Source organism: Barbus barbus, assembly GCF_936440315.1.
Source record: "Barbus barbus genome assembly, chromosome: 11".
NCBI classification, from domain to species: Eukaryota; Metazoa; Chordata; class Actinopteri; order Cypriniformes; family Cyprinidae; genus Barbus; species Barbus barbus.
The window spans coordinates 31577700-31587016 of record NC_136739.1 but is presented as its reverse complement, the minus strand read 5'-3'; positions in this window follow the sequence as shown (position 1 = coordinate 31587016).

The window sequence follows — 9317 nt, the reverse complement described above, 5'->3', positions numbered from 1 at the left end:
AAGAGATTACAACAATAACATAGATTCCAATAACACAGCAAGCTTCATTTAATTTCATAAAATACAACCTGAATATATATTGTAAATATATTGCTTTTGAGTATTGCTTTAATAGCAGCAGTGATTATTATTTGTCCTTTTGGGAACACTTATAAAGGTCTGCTGAGGAGAAACGGGAGGTCATGGGAATGTCACTCCAGATGGAGATCTGGTGATTTTCTTAGCTTGGACATCTGTTGTAAAACCATCATCTTTGTTGATACCTTCAATGAGTTACTGCGTTTAACGATCAAGAGATATCAGGGAGGGTCTGTGCTGGAGTCATTCCAGATGCCACATGCTTTGTACTGTTGATTATGACTTTTATTTATGGTAAACCGGTCAGGAACAATATTGAAGGTTCTGTTGTAAATCCATTTCAGATGTTCCCTCAAATGTATCCTGGGTTTTAGAGGTCTCCTGAAATAAGTAGATTTAGGCCAGCCAGTCAAATGCAGATGCTGGGAGTGGAAGTCTTAACTCCTGCTAAGGAATGCGCTGTCTTGTGTCTTGTGTTATTTTGTGTGTGTGTCCTGGTCTACTAGGCACTACACAGTTAACATTTTATTTCTGTAATTGTACTTTAAATACACACTGAAAAGATTATTCATTGAATTTACTCATTTTTTTAAGGTAAGTGGTTGCAATCAATGTATTTTAGCTGCATTTAAACAAACAAATTTAGTTGACTAACTAAAAAACAATTAAATGTAGCTAAAATAAATTGTTTGCAACCACTTACATACAATAATTTTTTTCAGTGCAGCACATTTTATAAAATAAAGCAAAATAGAAAAAAAAAAAAAAAAGTAAAATAAAATACAATTTTACCTTTAAAATGTCATCTTCCAGTCAACAGGTTCATTTAATTTTTGCAATCATACTTTAAATACAGCATCATTTTTAGTAAGAATCTACTGTGTTACAATAATGAGAATCAAATTAAAATGTTTGGATATAGCCTATTGAATGTTGGTGGAAAATGTCTTTAATTGTGCAGAATATGTCAAAATGCTCCTAATGTCTTATTTTGTCATTTGATTTTGTTTAAATGTGCCGTGGACGTGTTTTGGTGACACGCAGCCATTAGCAGCAATCAGTCACTGTGTGCTCAACACAAACTAGTGCACTGTTTCTGTGTTTTCATGATCATCTCTGCGTGACTGTCAGACCCCAGAATGTGTTTTTGACACTACATACATGTCACGTGCAGCACTTTAAGTGCTATAAACTAAAAATACAGACTGCTTTAAGTGAAGGGAAGAGTGGTTTGACAGGCATGGAGGCATCAGCGCAGATCAGACCGCGTCGCTTTCCTGAAGCTGTGAAAGAGAGTTTGATCTCTTCTGCGCCGGCAGCACAGGTAGATCAAGGTCTGTGCGAGAGACGCCTTATAAAAGGATAAACAAAATCCTTTATCACAATCCAAACAGCTCTCCCGAATGTGTGCTTTACTGTATGTGAGCTGGAAACTAGTTTAGAAAGAGACAAACAGACGTGTGCGACTCATGGAGAGGTGAGGGAGCGATTCAGGACAGATGCTTTCATATTATATAGGATACATCACTTATTGTTTTATTATTTGTTGTTATTTATTATTTTATATTGTTTATTTTGTGTTTTATTGTTTTGTATTTGATTATTAATTGTTTTAGATATTTTATATAATTTTTATATAACATTTATTTATTAAATACATTATATATAAATTAATTGTACTATTATTTGCAGTTTTATTATATTGCTTATATTATTTTTATTATTTACATGTTTTCTATAATTATATAATATGGATATGTATTGTTTATATAATTTATTATTTTTATATATGTATATATTTTTTTTTTTATTTAGTTTATATTTTTTAAAATAAGTAAATATACAAATAATAACAATTTATTTAAACAATACATTAACAATAAAAAAATGTGTGTGTGTGTGTATGCACACACTTATTGTATGTTTATTTGATGTCTATTCTGTATAATTGATTTCAATATTATGTATTATAGTTTATATAATCTATTTTAAATATTCATTTTATGTAATTCATATATTTATATTTATTATTTATATTTTTTATTTAATTATTTATTTTATGAAGTTTGTATTTTTATAATTATATATATATATATATATATATATATATATATATATATGTTCAAAAGGCTCTTAATGCATGGTTTTTCCTTCTGGAGCATCAGTGAGCGTTTGAACTTTCTGTAATAGTTGCATATGAGTCCCTCAGTTGTCCTCAGTGTGAAGAGATGGATCTCAAAATCATACAGTCATTGTTGGAAAGGGTTCAAATACACAAAAATGCTGGAAAACCAAAGAATTTGTGGGACCTGAAGGATTTTTCTGAAGAACAGCAGATATTTTAACTGTTCAGGACAAACAAGGGACTCATGAACAACTATCACTAAACAAAACACACAGCTGTGGATCATTCAGACAACAACACAACACAGTATTAAGAATCAAGGGTATGTAAACTTCTGAACGGGGTCATTTTTTTTAATTCAACTATTATTTTCTCTTTTGGACTTATATGTAAACATCTTTTATGTGAAATATCTTATTCAGGTCAGTACTAAATAAACAATAACATGCATTTTGTATGATCCCTCTTATTTTGGTAAAATATTTAACATTTTGCAAATTCTGAAAGGTGAATGTAAAGTTTTGACTTCAACTGTATATACTTATTATTGTTGTATGTTTATTTGCTAGCAAATCTGCACTTGATTTTGTGATGTTGTAAAGAAATTGCATGCTCATGCAGAACAATATTCAGAAAGCCTTTACAATATTTCTAAATATATATATATATATATATATATATATATATATAGTATATATAAATTAACTACATTTTTATAAGCCAAAATATGTGTATATGCCCATGAGTGCAAGAGGATTTCGTCAACATTTGTACTTCTCCAGTGTATAATAGTGACACTAACACCATTAAACATACTGCAGTCAGATCATGTGGCTTTACAGCTGCAAATGAAAAGCATAAATCCACATTAAGCATGTTCAGGATAACCCGTTTTGTTCCCAGTTCCTCAGAGTAATTATCCTGAGCTTAAAGCAATGAGATTTGGTCGGGCTGAGAGTCATTAAGGCAGGATTCAGACTCACTGCTTTCCTGACACTTATTAGTAGAGGAATCCCTGTTAAGGTGAGCCGCAGTTTCCCAGCTTTCCATTGGCTGATTATGTGCTTCAATAATTTGACGCCTGATGTTTGCTCGGGTTTTCATTTTCACTTTTGCTGTCAATTCTCCTCTCTCAATAGAACCTGAAATGGATTCTCTATTTACCGCTACACACTAATAGAACTTTATCATAATCAAATCTGGGAGGAATTGTGGAGAATGACGCGAGTCGCGGATTTCCGTACGGACTTCTGTATGGAATACATATCAGAATCTGAGCGTTTCTGCAAATCACAAAGCCTGGGAACAAACACCTTATATCCAGTTATGTTCCATTTGAAAGCCAGGGTGAATAGGGTTTTTTTATTTTATTTTTTTTATTGTTATTATATCACACAGCATGAGGAGAAAAGAAAATTTTCCAATGGAAACCTGTTCTATTCATAAAAGTACATTTCATCTTAAAGGAAAAGTTCATAATTATTTTTTTATATTATTTTTTAGTATTTGTTATTTTATATAGTTGTTTTTTTACTATTTATGTCTCATATAATTGATATTAATATTTATTATTTGTAATAGGTATTATTATTTATATTATTATTATATTTATTAATTGTTATATTATTTGTTATAATTTTTTGTTATTGTTTTTTATTTTTATGTAGTAATTAATATATGGATTTTTTTAGTATTTATTTATTTTATATAGTTTTTTTTACTATTTCCATATGTCTCATATAATTTATATAATATTTAGTATTTGTAATAGGTATTATTTATTTATATTATTATGATATTTATTTATTGTTATATTATTTGTTGTTATTTTTTATTCATTGTTTTTTTTTTTTTTTTTTTTTTTTTTTTAGTAAAAATTTATATAATTTATATTTTATTTATATAATTATTTATTTATTATTTTACTTTCTTTATTATTTTTTATAATTTACTATTTTAACATTGTTTATTTTATTTTTATTATTTGTTTTATATAATTTAAATTATTATTTATTATTTTTATGTATGACAATTAATATGTTTATACAATTAATAATTGTTATTTTATGTTTTTACTGTTACTTATACTTATTTGAAATACTTATTTGACACAGTAATTCACAAATAAATTGTTAAAAAAATCATACAATGTGATTTCCGGATTTTTATTTTTAGATTCTGTCTCTCACAGTGGAAATGCACCTATGCTGAAAATTGTAGACCCCTCCATGATTTCTAAGTAAGAGAACTTGCAAAATCACAGGGTGATCAAATACTTATTGACCTCACTGTAAATATTTTCAAATTATATGCTGTATGTCTATGTATTTATATATACATAATAAATGTACACAATACACACATACATATATTATGTAAACAAAGACTTTTATTTTGAATGTAATTAATCGCAATTAATTGTTTGACAGCACAATTTTTAATTTATTGTGTATTATTATTTATATTATTTAGATATTTGTTATATTATGCTATTTTTTGTTTATTGTGTATTATTTATCATTATTTACTCGTTCTCATGTTATTTCAAACCGTTTTTGTTCCACAGAAAATATATCAGCGTATGAATTTGGAGTCAATGTAAATGACCGAATTCACATTATTCCTCTCAAAATATACGCTCAACCATCTCATATTCTTTTTACTATTACCATCATATTATTATTATTAAATATTATTAAACCATCTCAGTCATCTATTATTGTTGAATTTATGTCTTAATGTCATTTTCTTTGCAGACCAGAACCTGCATGTTTGCTGCTAACAGATCCATCCTGAGCTTTCATTCAGGGAACAATCACAGCTTTATACACCAGAGAAACTTAATTTGCAAGAGCGTCGATACCAGAAACCCATCAAGGCCACGACAAAACCCCTAATGAACTTGTTTGGGAAAAATCAGGGCTGCAATCTCATCTGGAGAGCAACGCAGGGCCCGATGGGAAGGGCCGGGGCCTCGTAAAGCGGCTTTATCGTGTTTTGGAAGAGGAGGGAAGGGAATAATCTCTCCAGACTGACAGGAGCTTCTCCATTTCCGTTCTTTCTCTTTCTCGGTGGCCGTGGGAGTTTGTTTCCTCTCCGCGACCCTTCAGGCTGACATTTTCCTAATGCACTATCAGTTTCAACAAGCAGAAATAAAGTTTCAAGTGTCTCGGGGCATCCGTCTGTCTCGCTCGCTCGCTCGAGTTTTCCTAACCAGTTTACGTCGAGCCAGAGAAGGTGCGAAGGTTTTGGGTTTCGACTGCTAGCTCACCTGGAAGCGAGTCACCTTCGTAAATAAGCAGATTTGTCATCTCGGTGCTCAATAGGAGCCTGTGGTAATCTGAAAATGCCAGACTCGTTTGGATTACATCTCTCGCGAGATGAGAGTGAAAAGGATGTGGGCAGGAATCGTTATTGACGCCACTTTCTAACCATGATAATAGCTGCGACGCGACAAAACGTGCTGAAGAGCTGAGACGCAGAAGTAGGTCTAAGAGTTTCAAACAGCCTCTATTACCTCTGCATACAAAGTGAGAGGAGTTATATATTATTATATATAGATTATATATATTATTTATTGTTTATTTTTTACTCTTATATTTTTGTATTATTTATTTTTTATTTATATAATCATTTTAAATTTATATAACAATTTATTGTTAGTATTATTTATATTATTTAAACAATTATTTTTAGATTGTTTATTATTTTGATTACTATTTATTATTATTTTATGTTTATTATTTAATAGTTTTGTTTTTATTTTATGTAATTGTATCATTTATTTTCTGATTATTGTTTATATTGAGTAATTGTTATTATTTAATATTATTTGTTGTTATTTTATAATATTTAATATTTTTATTTATTTTTGTATTTATATAATTTTTTGTTTTTATTATTTCATATAATGTATATTGTATTATTTTAAATTATTTTTATTACTTTTATTGTTTATATAATTATGTGTATTTAATATTATTTACATTATTATTATTATTTATTTTAGATTTGACTTGTGTTACTATTTATTATTACTTGCATTATTTATATATTTATTTTATATTATATATTACTTGTTATTTACTGTGTTTCATCTTATTATATTAATCTTCTTATTTTTAATTTTTATTTATATAATTCTTATTTTAAGTCTTTATATTTTTATTCATTATATATATTAACGTTTTGTTCAACACTTCAGTGCTTGAATTGGCTTTGCACACTTTCTTTTGTGGCCTTTATATTGATCCATACATTATATTTATATTTATACACTCACCGGCCACTTTATTAGGGACACCTGTTCAATTGCTTGGTAACACAAATTGCTAATCAGCCAATCACATGGCAGCAACTCAATGCATTTGAGCATCTAGATGTGGTGAAGATGACTTGCTGAAGTTCAAACCGAGCATCAGAATAAAGGGGGAAGAAAGGGGATTTAAGTGACTTTGAACGTGGAATGGTTGTTGGTGCCAGACGAGCTGGTCTGAGAATATCAAAACCTGCTGATCTACTGGGATATTCACGCACAACCATCTCTAGGGTTTACAGAGAAAGGACCGAAAAAGAGAAAATATCCAGTGCACAACACGTCGAACCCTGAAGCAGATGGGCTACAGCAGCAGAAGACCACACCGGTGCCGCTCCTGTCAGCTAAGAACAGGAAACAGAGGCTACAATTCACACAGACTCACCAAAATTGGTAAATAGAAGATTGGAAAAACGTTGCCTGGTCTGATGAGTCTCGATTTCTGCTGCGACATTCAGATGGTAGGGTCAGAATTTGGCGTAAAGAACATGAAAGCATGGATCCATCCTGCCTTGTCTCAACGGTTCAGGCTGGTGGTGGGGGTGTAATGGTGTGGGGGATATTTTCTTGGCACACTTTGGGCCCCTTAGTACCAATTGAGCATCGTTTAAACTCCACAGCCTACAGTATTATTGCTGACCATGTCCATCCCTTTATGACTACAGTGTACCCATCTTCTGATGCCTACTTCCAGCAGGATAATGCACCATGTCACAAAACTCAAATCATCTCAGACTGGTTTCTTGAACATGACAATGAGTTCACTTTACTCAAATGGCCTCCACAGTCACCAGATCTCAATCCAATAGAGCACCTTTGGGATGTGGTTCATGGATGTGCAGCCAACAAATCTGCAGCAACTGCGTGATGCTATCGTGTCAATATGGACCAAAATCTCTGAGGAATGTTTCTAACACCTCGTTGAATCTATGCCACGAAGAATTAAGGCAGTTCTGAAGGCAAAAGGGGGTCCAACCCAGTACTAGCAAGGTGTACCTAATAAAGTAGCCAGTGTGTGTATATATATATATATATATATATATATATATATAACTTTTTTTTTTTTTTTTTTTTTTTTTTACTGATCCTGGATTAGTAATTTATTTTTGTTGGCACTGGAAAAATAACCCAGAATCAGAAATGTTAGCCTGGGTTAAAAGGAAAACATTAACCCAGGGGTATATATATATATGACAAATATTTGAAACAATATGAAGACAATAAAAGAACAATATAAAATTATGTCATAATTTAAATGAGTAATATAAAATGTATAGTTATCTAAATAATGCAAATAATAATAAAAAATATATAAATTTAAGTTTAAATTATATAAATAAAAAACACAAGTAAAATAAATTTCTATAAAGTATAAATTATTATATAGCCTAAATAAAAATGAGATGAACAAAATAAATAATAGTAAAAAACAAATGTTAATCTAAATTATATGAAGTATAAATAATGAAAATAACATTATTTTACAGCATCGGTATATATATTTTGCCAGTAACTGCGTAGATAAATAAAACGCATGTGTGTACAAGTCCTCATTACCTCACATCTGTTACCGATGCTGTAAAATAATGTTGTTTTCATTGTCTTTTCACCTCGTGTGAGTGTCGTAGCTGTTAACACGACAGACTAAAACAGCATTAGCATTAGCGCTATCAGCTTCGATCATGCTCCGCCGCCTTGATCAATCCCGTTCCACATGGACGCCTTGAATTTCCCAGCGTCAGGCTGACATTGTGCGGAGAGCTAATCACACCACAAAAGAGCGAGGAGTGACAGCTGAAATTAATTTCTAAATAATCTTTTAGATCAGCATGTCACATCAAAAATGTAAATTGAGACTCTCCTTACAACAATCCATGCATAAACCAGCATAAAACGGCATGAAGTGTTGAATAAGGAACTAGTATTATTCAAATCTGGCATTAGTCACGGTCAGTAGCTTCAGCATCCGGGAAATAAACTGGTTTCCGGTTGAATGGAGTCCAGTCGAGATACTGGATGCAAAAAGTGCTTTGATACGCCGGTCAGTTTTCTGGGTGCGTCGCAAATCGCCTGGACGCTGCAAACGTAGAACCAAATGTATATGAAGAAAAAAAGAAGAAAGTTTAATAAACTATACTATAATAGTTTTCACCTTTATTTTGGAGTAGTTTTAGTTTTCTACTTTTTTATTTTCGTTTTAGTTAACGTTTTAGAAATTTTGCTGTCACTTTTATTAGATTTGTGTGTTTTTTAATATGTCTGGTTTGTTTTTGTTTATTTATTTTTTGTTTTTAATTATTTTAGTTTATCAACTTAGATTCGAAGTAAAAAAAAAAGTAAAAAAAAAAAAAGATTTTTCCAAATTGTAAATAAAACCAAGATACTAAACTAAACTTTTGTAGTTTTACTACTATTTTGAATTATTTTTGTATTTCCTATTCATTCTAAATTCAGTTAAAATTTTTGCAATTTTGTTGTGTTTTTATTAGTTTCTTTCTTTCTTTCTTTCTTTCTTTCTTTCTTTTATTTAGTTATTTTAGATTAGTTAAACTGAATAAGAATAGAAATGTTTCCTTGGGCAACTAGATGAAATAAAATAAGTTTTTTTTATATTTGATTTCAGCTATGATTTATTTTATTATAGTATAGAGTTATTTTAGTATCATTAAGATACTATTATGCATTAGTTTTTATTTTTTAATTTTATTTTAATTGTAAAGGTTTAGTAATTGTGTTGTTTTGTCATTAGTTTCTTAATGACTATATTGTTTTGTTATATATTTTCATTTTACTTTTGTT